At 47.4% G+C, this 15,369-nt stretch overlaps 1 non-coding gene across 1 annotated transcript; it reads right to left on the bottom strand.

The window, feature by feature from the left end:
• Positions 1 to 350: 350 nt before the first annotated feature.
• On the bottom strand, positions 351 to 439 carry TRNAR-UCU (transfer RNA arginine (anticodon UCU)). The gene is given in 2 exon segments: positions 351 to 386; positions 403 to 439. It is a non-coding gene; the product is annotated as a tRNA-Arg (tRNA).
• Positions 440 to 15,369: the final 14,930 nt, after the last annotated feature.

Genomic DNA, 15,369 nt, shown 5'->3' with positions numbered 1-15,369 from the left:
AGGCTAAAGTTAAATTTCCAATTCCGCCATTTGTTTATTCATGAGGTTCATCATTGAACAAACAATACAGATATTAGATTCAACAGACTACTTTTAAATATGGCAATAATACAGCAATTTTCTGAATAGCCATTAGGTGTCAGTGTTGGCCTCCAAATTCATAGTTGCTCAAAAACATCGCGCTGCATCAGGTTTGGGAGGGGGCGCATAGTATTCTCGTGCGTGAGACGGGTGAGAGATTGCCTGCAATTTACTCTTGTATGTATCACTTTGCAATATTACATTGGATGCATCGGTTCGAAACGTAAGGCAAAGTATTAGAATAAGCATCATACATTTCTAAAAAATTGCGACTCTGGTGGGACTCGAACCCACAACCTTTGAATGTCTTCACTAACTCACTAGAAGTCCAATGCGCTATCCATTGCGCCACAGAGCCAGCTATTGAAATTGCTGGTGGAAGTTATTCTGAATAAGCTGTCTGTCGCAATAACTATAACGTTTTTCGAGGTTCTTCCTATACTTGAACAATTCGTAAATCATGTCACTGTGCAACCTCAGACATAACTCAAGAAAGTTTGTATAATGTAAACCAAGGAAAACTACAATGGAATGTGATATTTGTACAACTTCTTCCTTCCCTGTACATATGGACATACTATGGGGCATATTTATACTTTCTGGTGCAAAACTGCACTAATGCAGTTTTGCATCAAAAAGTTTAGCATCGATTTGCACCATTCTTGAGCCCCAGCCGGGCACCATATTTATGGAATGGTGCAAGCCGGCACAAAGGGAAGGCTAGTGTAAAAAAAAAATATGTTAGCTGGGTGGGGTGGAGGTATGGGAGAAGGGAGTTTTACACCAAAAAATGAGGCTAGGCAGGTGAGAGTAAAAAAAATGACTGTAACCAGCCTAGAGTCATTTTCTGATGCAAAACCATCCATGTCACATGACTCCTGTCTTAGAAAAGACAGGAGTCATGCCCACCACCCCAATGGCCAGCACAGGGGACCAGGGTCCCCTGGGCATGGCTATTGCACCCAGTACCATGTAGAGGGGCCCAAGGGACCCCAATGGCACTTTAAAATATATATAGATACTTACCTGTATTTACCTATACTTACCTAGGATAGGGTCCCCCATCCTCTGCTGCCCCTCTGGTGTGGGTGGGGGTGTCCCTGGGAAGGGCACCTCTGTGCTGGTTCCATGGTGTTCCACCATGGAAATAGGCCCACAGGTCCCATAACGCTTGCCCTGACCCAGGTGTTGAATAAGGGTGCAAAGCAAGCTTTGCACCATTATTTGATCCCTCCTCCCCATGTGCGTGATTTTAGGTCAGGGGAATAAATATGGCACTAATGCCATAGAGTCATTTTTTGCACGGGAACGCCTACCTTGCATCTCATTGATGCAAGGTAGGTTTCCAAGTCCTAAAAATTACTTTAACTCCATAAGTGTGGCCATAGACGGGTCTAGCGCCAAAGTATAAATATGGAGTTAGTTTTGCACTGAATTTGCGAGAAATTTTTTTTTACGCAAATTAGACGGAAAACAAGTATAAATATGCTCACTGTCTGAATGCTGGAAAATATTGTATTCGTTCATTCCCTCACGTGTCACTTAAGTGGCAGTGAATAAGCAAAACAGCTGTGCGCACGCTCTCTCTCTCTTACGCTCTCTTACGCTCGCTAACACACACACACACACACACTCCACTTAGCCTGCCCATACTTTCTCTCCCTCTTGTCACCTCTTTCACATTATCTCTCCTGCTACTTCTCTCTTGTCTACTCTCCCTATCCTTTCCACGTTTTCTCTCCCCCTCTTACCACTGCCCAGTCCTTTCTCTCACGCTTTTTCTTAACACCCAGCCTCCACCTCAGATCCCACTCCCTTCCCTCAGCAAATCCCAAATTCTAAAATGTCCATTAGGGTGAATGAAGAGGAGCCAACCTTAAAAGAATGACCTCAGAGGTCAAAGGTCCCATTTTCAGAGAACCCCCGGGCCAATTAGCTGAGTCTAAGAGGACCTCTGACTTCAGAAAGAATAAAGCCTGTTTAAGTATTTAATTTGCTTAATCGCTTAGTTTGTAGGATTTATTATTTGAACAAACAGTTAGAAAAGAAAGACATAAATGCGGATTAATTTACTTCTTGTCTGGGTTTTGTCCTGAAAATCTATGCAAAGTTTTCATTGTTTTTGTGTTTAGTAAACCACGCGATAAATTTTATGGAGACACAATTTGATGAAAAATGTATAATTCCAGACACAATTGTTTTATTTCAACCATGTCCATTCATGTCAATAGGGAAGAAGAGATTGCTATATCATCTGAATTAATACAACACTATACTATAGCACAATAAACCAGTGAAAGGTGACCAGTCCACCTTATGAAGTAGAAGTGACAACACAAGCTCCTGCGTTTTTAGTAACTTTTGATGTACTTGAGGTAGAAATAATTTTTAAGCGGTGCAAATTATGCAGCCGGTAAGGAATTGTGTGGAAAATGTGGCAAATCAACACCATATGGCAAATCTTGCAGCGGCAGAATCCCATAATTCTTTTCGCTTGGGGTAGAACCCAGTGTAGGATGTGGCTTACGTGCCTATATTTTGATCTCAGTCATGGGGGTCTTTAGCCAGGCCAGTTTGTGATTTCAAGCCTTCATTGCTAAATCCTTGCTTAATGCCCTGCTTACACCCTCCAAGGTGTAACTACCGCTACCCACTTCATCTCTATTTATCACTAACCACTTTATAGTGGCTCCTCTGACGTGTTGTAGTGAGAGTTCTCTTGGACTCCGATAAGTACTGGAATTGATATCCAAGTTCCAAGTGTTTTTCAGGCGTGCAGTCTCAGCGTGTTCTCTGTCTGAGAACTCTCAGTGTAGTGTGGGTTGGTGTTTCTCAACACTTTGAGAAGAGTCCCGAGCTGCATTGCCTCTTCACAGGCCTCTGGGGTTTATTGCTCAAATAAATGTTCTGAACCACTATTCCAAGTTAAATATTTTATTTCAGTTTAATTGTTGAAACTCGTTTGTATTCAAATGCAGTTCTTTAGGTTTCTCCATGTCTCTGATGTCACCTGAAGCTTCCATATGTGATCAAGGTGTCCTTGAATAAAAGGCAAAATGCTAGCAACGTCCCCAGTGCATTTCAGCCTATCAGCTCTCCTTCCTCGGGGTGAATGTCCTGAATTTGATAATACAACATATAGTCAAATATTCGAAAGCAAACAAACAGGAATAAATCATGTTGATGACTGACAAACTGATGTCTAATCCATACAAAAAAGGTGTAAAACAGTGACAGCAATGCTGAAGCTGATCAATTAAGTCCCCATGAACATCTTGCAGAAAAATGAAAGCTGAAGTTCTTACAAACCCGCGTGACAGGCAACTTGCAAAATTAACAAGCATTTGCAATGCAATGGGTCTTGGATTTGCTCGAGTTAGAGCTATTAGCATTGTAAACTCTTAACCGGACTTTTCTTGCTACAGAAACTGAAAATGAAAAGTAACACAGTTTCACATAATTGAGCCAATGGCCACCATGAGCGTGAAGGAGACACACAAAAGGAAACAGAAGTTCGCTCGCAGTCAACCGTATTGGCAAAAGTTCAATCATCCATATAACCGGCAAAAGCGCAATTATCCATATAACAGGGTCGATGTCATGCAAAGTGCTTGACTACTGCCCAGAGAGACTGCGCTGCGTAGGACATAAAAAGAAAAAGTAATCCAGAAGCCATGCGGAAAACACAGAGCCTTGTATGTTTTCAGTAGTTTGCCAGTGCTCTTGAGGAGAGCTAAACACCAGACAAGGCATGACGTATGCATGCCTTTCACTAATGAAACCAAGCATATTTTAAAAGGCAAGCTCACAAACCAACCAAACTGATGGGCGTGACATGGCCGTGGTTAAAAGCCCACAGAGAGATTACAAAATTAGTGGCAAATGGGACACTCAGACTACAGTCAGGAGCTTCGCCCTGACTGACACATTCACTTGCAGGGCCCAGTAGCTGAAGATGCTCTGACTTGAGTTGACAAGGTTCTGGGTTGGAGAAAAATGCTGAAGGCCATTCCCTGGTGATCGCCTGGTTTAATTTAACCTGGGATATGCTACCAGAGTGTAGGACCTCACCCTAAGGTGTCTGTATGGCTGCTGTAATGGAGTTTTTAAGCTCTTTAGGCTCTTAGCCTAACAACGACACAGTGAAACTTCCTGGGAGCTTTTGGCAGTGGCGGCTGGCAGCTATGGCAGTGGAGGGCAGGTGTGTAAAATGAATAGTTTAAAAAAATAAATAAAAAAATAAAAAAGTCACTTACCTGCATGCGCAGAAAGGTCCTCCTCGCTCCAGGCTTCTTCTTTTCCTGATGTCACGTCCAGAGCCCCAGTTAACCGATTTAACCAATCGTGGAGCTGCTCTCATGCTGTTAGCCAGCATGAGAGAAGCAGTAGGATTGGAGGGAGCGGTCTCTCTTGGCGCTCACGAGGGCACTGTAGGCTTCAGCAGGCTCTCAACCCAGTTGTCAAAGACAGCTGGGTTGAGAGGTTTATAGATGGCTGGCCAAAGTGACATGCGCACTATAAACCAGTGCACAAGCAGCTCACCACTGCTGTCACTCAGCAGGCCTGACACTTGGTTCAGGATGGGTTGACAAATAATAACATGAAATTATTATTCACACTCTTTGACTTTTACATAGAGTAAATGTCCTCCAACGTGAAACTTAGGGATCCTAGGCCCTGACGAATGCCCAGAGACCTCTATTGGCTCACTTCTGAAGCCAGAAACATGTTGGCTATTGTTTGATAGTTAGGTGACCCTGTGAGTCCTTATCCTCACAGAGGTGTCCCAACCCCTGTTTTAACCACACCAATCAGACACCACCATTAAATTTGTCACTCCTTACAGGTGTCTGCTTAGGTGTTTTTAATTTTTCATTAGATTAGCTGGATCCCGATCTTTCCAGAAACAAGTTTATTTACGCACTCCCTCCTGTTCCTTTAACAGTGAGGTTGAGACCGCCCAGGTGGCACTGTCCTACCTGGGTGGGTCTAGGTGGTCAAATGATGAAGCATGACACTATATAGTGTGTGAGACCACCTAGTCCGTAAAAGGAACTCCCCCCGGTTTTTCTCCCCGCCCACGCACTCTGCAGTTACTTACTGACATTTCACTGACATTACCTTTCCAAATAGGAACACGTACAACCTAGGGCAACGTTGGTACCTGCGACGCCTTCTCTAGAGAACCCCGTACTTTCTTGTGTACTTTGAGTTATAGAATTAGGGAGCTAAGTACGAGTGGGTTTCTCCATACTTGTCCCTCCTTCTCCCTCATCCTCGCTCCATGTGTATTGACAGTAAATGTATTAACCTGTTCGTAAACTGCACACAGTTAAGATTCACTTAGACGTCCATAGATATATAGCAGTGTTTATTCCAGTTGTCTCAGAGTATATTTTGATGCAGCCCCTGGCTTCACGTATATGTTTTTTGTAAAATGCCAATCAATTTTATTGCTCTCAATGTCAAGCTTTATAGAAACAGAATGGGGCGATAACACGTTTTAAATACACATTTATCATAAGATTATGCAGACAAGTGTATAGAAAATGAAATATAATGTTACAGAAACAGGCAATGAGCTAATAACATTAAAAGAGCATTTCAATTGGCGAAAGTCCATTTTAATGGTGGATTCGGGTGTTAAAGACATTGAGCTGAGTTTGAAGTAGAGTGATTGCCTCACTCCAGGTCATTACTGACACTGTCTCTAGTCATGAACTTTTCACCCACAAGTCATTGATTTCTGGCGTGTTAGACTAATTAGTTCAATAGAAGCAAAATAACAATACCCAGAATGCATTAGGCTATCACACAAAAGTCTAAGTCTGAATAGAGTGTTCACAATGACCTGGAGGGAGATGGTCACCGTAGGTCGAAGATGATCATCCATTAGTTGTGTAACAACTTTTTGCGTAGATAACGCTCATCTTTCTGTACCTTCTCTCTTAGGCCCATATTTATACTTTTTTAGCGCTGCATTTGCGTCATTTTGTGAGGCAAAAGTGGCGCAAACTTACAAAATATAATTGGAATTTGTAAGTTTGCACCATTTTTGCGTCACTCCAATCTGCACAAAATGACACAAAAGCGGTGCAAAAAAAGTATAAATATGGGCCTTAGTATTACTGACTGCCCTCAAAGTGTCACATATTTTCATCTTGGTCCTAGCCTAGGGCCTTGGGTTGGGATACAATAGGTCTAAAATAGCTTACAAATTCATGAAATGATAACACACAGACGTGGAAGTATGTGCGTAACTCACAGGCTCAGGAATAATTTGTTCATGCAGTGCCTAATTTGTGCATGTGGTTGCAGGGGGTGGAAACTGGCACTCTTTTTGGGATCGAGGACATATTCTGCATTATCAAACATCAGCCCAGTGCAAGAGAGGAAATAGCAGAAAAGAGAGGAGAAAGGAGAAAGAGAAAATTAAGACAGTGACGCAGGCATGAAAAAGAACCTGCAGGGACGAAAGAGAGAGAACGTGCAACAGTGAGATAAAAAAACAGGAAGAGTAGGGTGGTGGAAGAATAAGAAAGAATAAAGGCCAGGCATCTGGGGTATTAACAGCGAAGAGAGCTCCTAAGAGAAACCTTTGGAACCTGCACTTACATTTTAAAATTTAAGCATTGCTCAAAGGCTCAGAAAGATACACATAAGTGTAGGAATGAGATTGTGTGATCAAAATTATTGAATAAAAGGGAGAGTAGAAAAGTAGCCAAGAATGGTTGGTTTATGGCTTCAAGAGACATCGTAATTGGAAAAGTATAGAGGACAAAGGCTTCAGCAGCGGTCATACATAACCATACAGAAGTGTTTCTTTGAATGACACAATTCCATTTAAGTAGGGCGTCCAGGGATATCCAATTCTTAGTGTTCTGCAGAGAAATGAAACATAGAGTCTTCACTAGAATGGAACAATCTTCACTTGATCTTAATAGTATTTTTATCCCAGAGGAGGATAGTAAAACTGGGACTGCTACACTTAAAAGCTGCACTTCAGAATCTACAGAGAAAACAGATTCAAGGCATCATTTAGACCCTGGCGGACTGTCTGCCGATCCACCAGGCGGGTTAAGGCAATGGCCTCTGCTACCATGGCAGAGGACATTCCGGCCTATTCAGAAACCCCGGGGCGGCACTTCCGCTATGGTGGTTGAGCGTCGCCCCACTGGCAAAAATAAAAAAAAATAAAGGGATAATAAAAGTATTTTATTATCCCTTTAGTTTTTCGCCTTCTTTGGGTGGGGCTGGGCCAGCCTCCTCCATGTCAAGTGGAGGAGGAGTGGTATGTGCAGTTCTAAGTGCTCATGTCAGTTTGGCCTTCCATCGAAGGCTGGGCAAACTGACATGCACACTTAGAAACTCTCCATGGAGACCAACTGCAGTGCTCCACTCTCCCCCTGAGAGGCATTTCTGCCCTGTTTAACAGCATGAAAGAAGCATTGTGATTAGTTGGGGAGAGAAGATGAGGCGGTTGGAGCAGAGCGGCACATCACAGAGGGGCAGGTAAGTTTAATATTTTCAAAATTTAACTGCCCCACCAGGACCCACTGCTCGGCACGCTGCCTCCCTGCCCAAACCCCTTCCTAGTAGCAGCCTTGACTTCAGAAACCCCTCCTGCCACTCGTGCTGCAGCTCCCTTCGCATCACTGAAGTTTGACCAAGCTGGAGTTATATTTAAAGCCTTGAATCTGAAAAGCAAGAATGGACTTTCTCTATAAGAACCAGCAAATTTCCATGATGTGCAGAGAGTTTTCTCCCTAGTGCATGACGGCCATTTTATATTGTACCTGCTGTGTGCTTCGCGTGACAGATATGGGCAGGGAGAAAAGTGATGGTCACCTCACCCCAAATAGAGTGGAGCGGCCACCATTTTGATCCCGCTGTCATTTGGTTGATGGAATATCAGGTCATAAGTTACTATCATGAGAGCAGTTTAGACTGCAGTGATGGTAACACAGTGGGTCTGGCACCATCACATGGAACAGGTGACCATCAGGTTTGACAGGGTGGGAGGACTGCCCCACCGAAACCTATATGAGGATCTCAGTCTTGAAACTTCAGCACTGACTGTGGCTACTTTGGGTACAGATATCAAATGAGGTGACCTTGTGCGAAACTCTAAAAGCAATAACTTCAAGGGCAGTATGGCATTGGAAAACCTGACTTCAAAATGGTCAGCCGGGAAATGCTTTTGCTATTAACAGGTATCTTCTGTCTTATGATTCCGGTTTCTGAGAATAATAGATGTCTTAAGCATGCTAGAGGTAGGGTATAAATTACGGGGGAAGTAGGAAAGGCAGAAGGGAAGGGAACGCAGGGTGGGAAAGCTTAGATTTGTGCACTGACCCTCCTACTTCCAGTACTTTGACGCTAGCGCTTTCATCCCGCCTTGGTTGCATCTTACACTATACTTATCTCTGTTCTGTTTGCTCTTTCTCCCTTTCTTTCTCCCTTCTCACCGTTCTTTTCTCTTCCCGTTGCCCAGGCAGGGCCGACCTGGGCAGAAAATAGGTATGTGCACCAACATGAAAATGCCCCCAATTAGTGAATCAGGCAGCTAAACTAGTGGCCCACATTCCGTAAATTGGGACAGTTTTGATCTTGTAAAGTTAAAGTGCATTGGTGTTCTGCAAGGTATGGGAGGCTGTATGGATCTGTGCTTTCAGCATGCAATATTTCTGGTGATGTTAGGAAAATAAACAGTAACAAGCAATGGCAAAGCTAATAGGTCGCGCCTATATAAGAGCTATTGCCTTCGCAATGTGTTTTTGCCATGTTGTACACCAGTGTGAATGCTATTCAGCACGGCTAAAAGTTAGTGGTGTGGAGAGTTATAGACTGGAGTAGGGGGAGTAATGTAGATTGGATTTGTTGGAATAGAGTGTCATAGAGTGACTAGAGTGAGTAGAGAGTAGTAGAGTTGAGTAGAGGGGAGTGGAGTGGAGTTCAATGGCTCATTGACAAAGAGTGCCCTATAATGCAGTATCGTAGAGTGGAGTGTTGTAGAGTGGGGTGGAATAGGGTGGAGTGGGTTGGAGTGAATTGAGGTAGTCTGGTGGATTGAATGGAAGTATAGTGGGGTAGATTGCATTGGGTGGATTGGGTAGAGTGGGGTGATTGGAGTGAGGTGGACTAAAATGGAATGAGTTGAATTGGACTGGGGTGGATTGGAGTGCGTTGGATTGGAGTGGGGTAGATTAGATTGGATTGGGTGGGTGGATTGAACTGGAGTGATAATATTGGGGTGCAGTGGATTGGATTTAGGTGGAGTGGATGGTTTTGTGGTAAGTGGATTGGATTGGAATGGGGTGGTTTGGACAGGGTGGATTGGAATGCGGTGGATTAGATTGGACAGAAGTGGGGTGAATTTGATTGGATTGGAGGTGGTTGGTTGGAGTGGGCCAGAGTGGGGTGGATTGATTGAATATGGGTGAATTGGAGTAGATTGAATTCTTTAGAATGGAGAGGGGTGGAATGGACTCGAGTGGGGTGAATTGGATAGAGTGGGGTGGATTAGAGTGGAGTGGACTGAATTGGATTGGAGTGGATTGGAGTGGGGTGGGCTAGATGAATTGGATTAGAATGGGGTGGACTGCACTCAGGTGGGGTGGATTGGACTGTGGTAGAGTGGGGTGAATTGGAGTAGATTGGATTGGATTGGATTGGAGTGGGGTGGATTGGAGTGAGGTGGAGTGGATTGAAGTGAGGTGGGCTGGATGGGGTGGATTGAATTGGAGTAGAGTGGATTGAAATGGAGTGGTGTGGTGTGTACTGGAGTGGGGTGGATAGGAGTGGGGTGAATGTAATTGGATGGGGTGGATTAGCTTGGGGTGTGTTTGGGGTGGAGGGGTGTGGGGTGGATTGGAATGGGGTGGATTTGGGTGCTGTGGATTGGAGTGTGGTGGAATAAAGTGGGGTGGACTGGAGTGGGTGGATTGGGGTGCTGTGGATTGGAGTGGGTTGGAATAAAGTGGGGTGGACTGGAGTGCAGGGGGTTGGATTTGAGTGGGTGGGGTGAACTGGCATGGAATGGATTGGAGTGTAGTGGGGTGGATTGGATTGGAATGGGGTAGAATGGATTTGAGTGGGTGGATTGGATTAGAGTAGGGTGGATTGCATTGTATTGTATTGGAGTCGATTGGGTTGGATTGGAATGGAGTGGGGTGGGCTGGATGGATTTGAGTAGGGTGGACAGAACTGGGTTGTGTGGATTGGATTGGTGTAGAGTGGGTTGGGATTGATGGGGTCGATTGAATTGGAGTGGGTGGATTGAAATGTGGTGGATTGGACTGGGGTGTGGTGGACTGGAGTGGGATGGATTTGGATTGGAGTGGGGTGGATGCAAGTGTGGTGGGTTGAATTGGATTGGGGTGGGTTCAGTTGAGGTGGATTGATTTGGGTTGGGTGGATTGTAGAGGGGCGGATTGGATTAGGGTTGATTGCATCGAGGTGGGGTGGATTGAAGTGGGCTGAATTGGACTTATTGGGGTGGACTGAAGTGGGGTGGACTGAAGTGGGGAGGCCTGTAATGCAGTGGATTGGTTTGGAGTGGGATGGTGTGGATTGGAGTGGGTTGAATTGATTGCAGTGGGGTGGATTGGATCAGAATGGGGTAGAATGGATTTGAATGGGTGTTTTTGGTTGGACTGGATTGAAGTGGGTTGGAGTAGTGTGGGGTGGATTGGACTGGAGTGGGGTGGACTGGGCTGGAGTTGGGTGGATTGGAGTGGGGTGGATTGTGGTGAATTGGATTGGCGTAGGGTGGATTGGGTTGGAGAGGAGTGGGATGAATTGAACTAGTGTGAGGTGGATTGGATTGGAGTGCAGTAAATTGGATTGGGCTGTATTGGAGTGGTGTGGTGTGGACTGGAGTGGCGTGGATTGTGGTGTATTGGAGTGGGGTGAAATGGGATGGAGTGGGGTGGATTGGATTGGGGTGAAGTGGATTGGATTGAAGTGTGGTGGTCTGATTTGGATTGCAGTGGGCAGACTGGAGTGGGGCAGATTGTTTTGGATGCCGGTGGGGCAGATTGGAGTGGGGTAGACTGTTTTGGATTGGAGTGGGACAAATTAGATTGGGGCAGATTGGAGTGGGACAGATTGTTTTGGATTGGAGTAGGGCTGAGTGAAGTGTGGCAGATTGTTTTGGATTGGAGTGGGGCAGACTGGAGTGGTGCAGATTGTTTTGGATAGGATTGAGGCAGATTGAAGTCAGGCGGATTTTTTGGGATTGGAGTGAGGCAGATCTTTTTTTTATTAGAGTGTGGCAGATTGTTTTTGATTGGAGTTTGGCAGATTACAGTGTGGCAGATTGGAGTGGGGCAGATTGGAGCAGGGCAGATTGGTTTGGATTGGATTGGGGTGGATTGTGGTGGATTAGATTGGAGTGGGGTGGAGTGGTTTAGGGTGAGGTGGCTTAAATTGGATTCAGGTAGATTGGATTGAGTGTGGCCGATTGGAGTGGGCGGATTGTGGTGGGGAAGATTGTTTTGGAGTGGAGAGGATTTTAGTGGGGTAGGTCAGAGTTAGGCAGTTTGGAGTGGGGCAGATTGTTTTGGATTTGAATGGGTCAGATTGGAGTGGAGTGGAATGGAGTTGGGCAGATTGTTTTGGAATGGAGTGGGGCAGATTGTTTTAGATTGGTTTGGGCAGATTGGAGTGGAGCAGATTGTTTTAGATTGACATTGTGCAGATTGGAGTGAGGCATACTGGGATTGGAGTGGGGCAAAATGGAGTGGGGCAAATTGTTGTAGATTGGAGTGGATCAGGTTGTTTGGGACTGGAGGGGGGCAGATTGGAGTGGGACAGATAGGAGTGGGCAGATTGGAGTAGGGCAGATTGTTTTGCATAGGAGTGGGGCAGATTGGAGTAAGGCAGATTGTTTTAGATTAGAGTGGTTTGGTTTGGAGTGGGGTGGATTGGAGTGGGATGGATTGGGGTGGGGTTAGGTGGGGTGAATTGGCGTGGACTGGAGTGGAGCATATTGGATTGGAGTGGGGTTGATTGGGGAGTACTGCACGATTATATGTTAAAATATAATTTCGGAAATTACACTTAAAAAAAGAAACAATGGCCCTCATTACAACCCTGGCGGTCGGTGTTAAAGCGGCGGTAACACCGACAACAGGCCGGCGGAAAAGAAATGGAATTACGACCACGGCAGAAACTGCCAACATAGATAGCCACTTTAACACTCCGACCGCCACAGTGGTAGAAACAAACAGCGCGGCGGTCACAGCCAACAGACAGGCGGAAGGCAATGTACCGTCCACCCTATCACAAGATGCCAATCCGCCACCTTTTCCGGGGAGGAACCAACGCGATCAAAAACACGGCAGAAACAGTACACAGAAGGGGAAATCACTCACCTCTCCACACCCCACGAGGAACCAGGATGCTATGGAGCCAGAACTTCACATCCTGCCGGCGATCGTCTTCTTGCTCCTCCATCAGGAGCTCCAGAGACGGCGGCGACGACCACTGTGAGTACTGCACCTACAACACAGGGGAGGGGGGAGGGAAAAGAGAGTGACACACACACGCAACACCCCCACCCCCACCCACAACACCATACACACAAATCCATGCTGCAACATTATATATACACCCCACCACCCCCCTTCAATAACGCAAGGACAAAAGGAATAGATTTGAACCATCGTAATCAATAAAAATCCAGTAGTCAAAACTATAAATACAGTATATACAATTATGTACACCAACTACATAAGTCTGGATATTGCACAAATCATTGTCCGTGGACCACTGGGCCCAAAATGCATGGGCGAGGCCCACACTGGATACCTAACTCCAAACGGAGAGAACACTGGAGGGGCATCAGATGGAAAATAAACAGGCACCTCAGGGGGAGGGGTAGGGTGGCACCTCAGCCTGATGAACGCACTATGCCACTGCTCCACGAGGGGGCTCCATGCTCAATGATGCATCCTGGGGAGTGCAAAGCCACAGTCTCTCAAGTCTTTTCAGTGGGTAGGTTGCCCACTGCTGCATCCTGGGGAGTGCCAAGCCACTGTATCACAAGTCTTTTCAGTGGGTGGGTTGCCGAATGCTGCTTCCTGGGGAGTGCCAAGCCACAGTCTCTCAAGTCTCTCCAGTGGGTGGGTTGCCCACTGCTGCATCCTGGGGAGTGCAAAGCCATAGTCTCTCAAGTCTTTTCAGTGGGTGGGTTGCCCACTGCATTATCCTGGGGAGTGCAGAGCCACAGTCTCTCAAGTCTTTTCAGTGGGTGGGTTGCCCACTGCTGCATCCTGGGGAGTGCAAAGCCACAGTCTCTCAAGTCTTTTCAGTGGGTGGGTTGCCCACTGCTGCATCCTGGTGAGTGCCAAGCCACAGTATCACAAGTGGATGCCTTTCTCCACTGGTTCTGGAGGGGGCTTTGTGCCCAGAGTGCTTCATCCTGCCAAGGACTGAGGTAGTGGATGCCTTTCTCCACTGGTTCTGAAGGGGGCTTTGTGCCCAAAGTGCTTCATCCTGTCAAGGACTGAGGTAGTGGATGTGATACTCCACTGGTTCTGGAGGAGGCTTGGTGCCCACAGAGCTTCATCGGACGAATGACCACTGGGGATGGCAGCCATGTCTGCGGTGATGCCACTGGCTCAGGATGTCGCGGGGCCACTGGCGGTGCTTGCGGCGGTGTCAGTCACAGCCGTGCTGGTTGCGGGCTCAGTGGCAGCGGTGCTGGCTGCGGGCTCTGTGGCGTCGGTGCTGGCTGCGGACTCTGTGGCGTCAGTGCTGGCTGCGGGCTCTGTGGCAGCGGTGCTGGCTGTGGGCTCTGTGGCAGCGGTGCTGGCTGCGGCCTCCGTGGCGGCGGTGCTGGCTGCGGGCTCTGTGGCGGCAGTGCTGACTGCGGGCTCTGTGGCAGCGGTGCAGGTGGCAGTGCTGGTGGCGGTCTTCTCCGCCATACAGGTTGGCGTCGACATGGACAGAAGGTGTGACACTGGTCCCTCAGTCGTTGCCACCATGCCCTCTCCTGACCTGCCCTTCACTTTCTGGCCCTACCCCACCTTGGATGGTGGCGCTGCTGTTTTGCCACTATCCCCTTTCGGTTTCCCTAAGCCCTTGGTGGCAGGTGTTTTCTGCTTCTCCCTCCGGGATGTGGGCAACGTTTTGAGTTTTGCAGGGGGCGGAATGTCCTTGCCCTTGCTCCGAGGCACACTGGCAGCCCTGATGGTTGGCACACTATAATAGCCCGCAGTTGCTGGCACCACTGTGCCTGGTGATGTGGTGGCTGAGGTGCTGGGTTGGGACCTGGAAAGTCTGGCCCTAGGGTACGGGCGGGGTGGAGGTGTAGGGAAGAGGTCAATATTAGCTAGGAAAAGTTTTTTAGACACACTGGCACGGGTAGATGGAGGGGGTTTGGGAGTGGAGGAAGAGGTAGTGGTTGTAGGAGGTGTACGTCTGCTGAATTTGGGTGAAGGTGCATGGGTTGGAGGCTGTTGTGAGGTGGATGGCTGTTGGGTGGGCATGTGCCTGCGTTTGTGTACTTTGGGAGGAGGGCTCACAGACACACTGGGAGAGGACACAGGGGATGTGTGAATGGTAGTGGGGGTGGTGAGTGCACGTGAGCGGTGTGTGGTGATGGGGTGCTGGTGATGGAGGTAGTGGCTGAAGATGTAGTGCATGTAGGTGTAAGTGGAGACGAGACTGGGAGGGAGGAGAGAGACGTGGAGGAGGGGGACACAGTGGAGGCAGTGGTTGTTGGTATGTCTGCATGGGTATGATGCTTGTGTGAGTGCCTGTGGGATGTGTGGAGCTTATGTTTGCTTGGGCCACCCTTGTGTGTTGAGGTGTGTGCATGCTGGTCTGATGGTGTGCTTGGGATAGGCTGAGGTACAGGGGATTGGGTCTGGGTGGAGGAAGTTGGAGGGGGGAGGTTGGTCACAGGGACAATGGCTGCCATCAGTGCTGAGGCCAGAGCCTGACATGTTCTCTGTTGGGCTGCCTGGCCAGAATGAATGCCCTCCAGGTATGCATTTGTTTGTTGCAAATGCCTCTCGACACCCTGGATGGCATTCAGAATGGTAGACTGCCCAACAGTGAGGGATCTCAGGAGTTCAATAGCCTCCTCACTGAGGGCATCAGGGCTGACTGGGGCAGGGCCTGAGGTACCTGGGGCGAAGGAGATGCCCATGCTTCTGGGTGATCAGGCACAGGACAGATGCTGAGGGGCTACTGGGAGGGTGGTGCTGGTAGGGGGGTGGCAGCTGTACCTGTTGATGCAGGGGGGCACAGAGGGGCCCGCCACCACAAGGGAGCTCC

This window comes from Pleurodeles waltl, chromosome 9, assembly GCF_031143425.1.
Source record: "Pleurodeles waltl isolate 20211129_DDA chromosome 9, aPleWal1.hap1.20221129, whole genome shotgun sequence".
Lineage (NCBI taxonomy): Eukaryota > Metazoa > Chordata > Amphibia > Caudata > Salamandridae > Pleurodeles > Pleurodeles waltl.
This window is presented reverse-complemented; position numbering and strand designations above follow the sequence as displayed.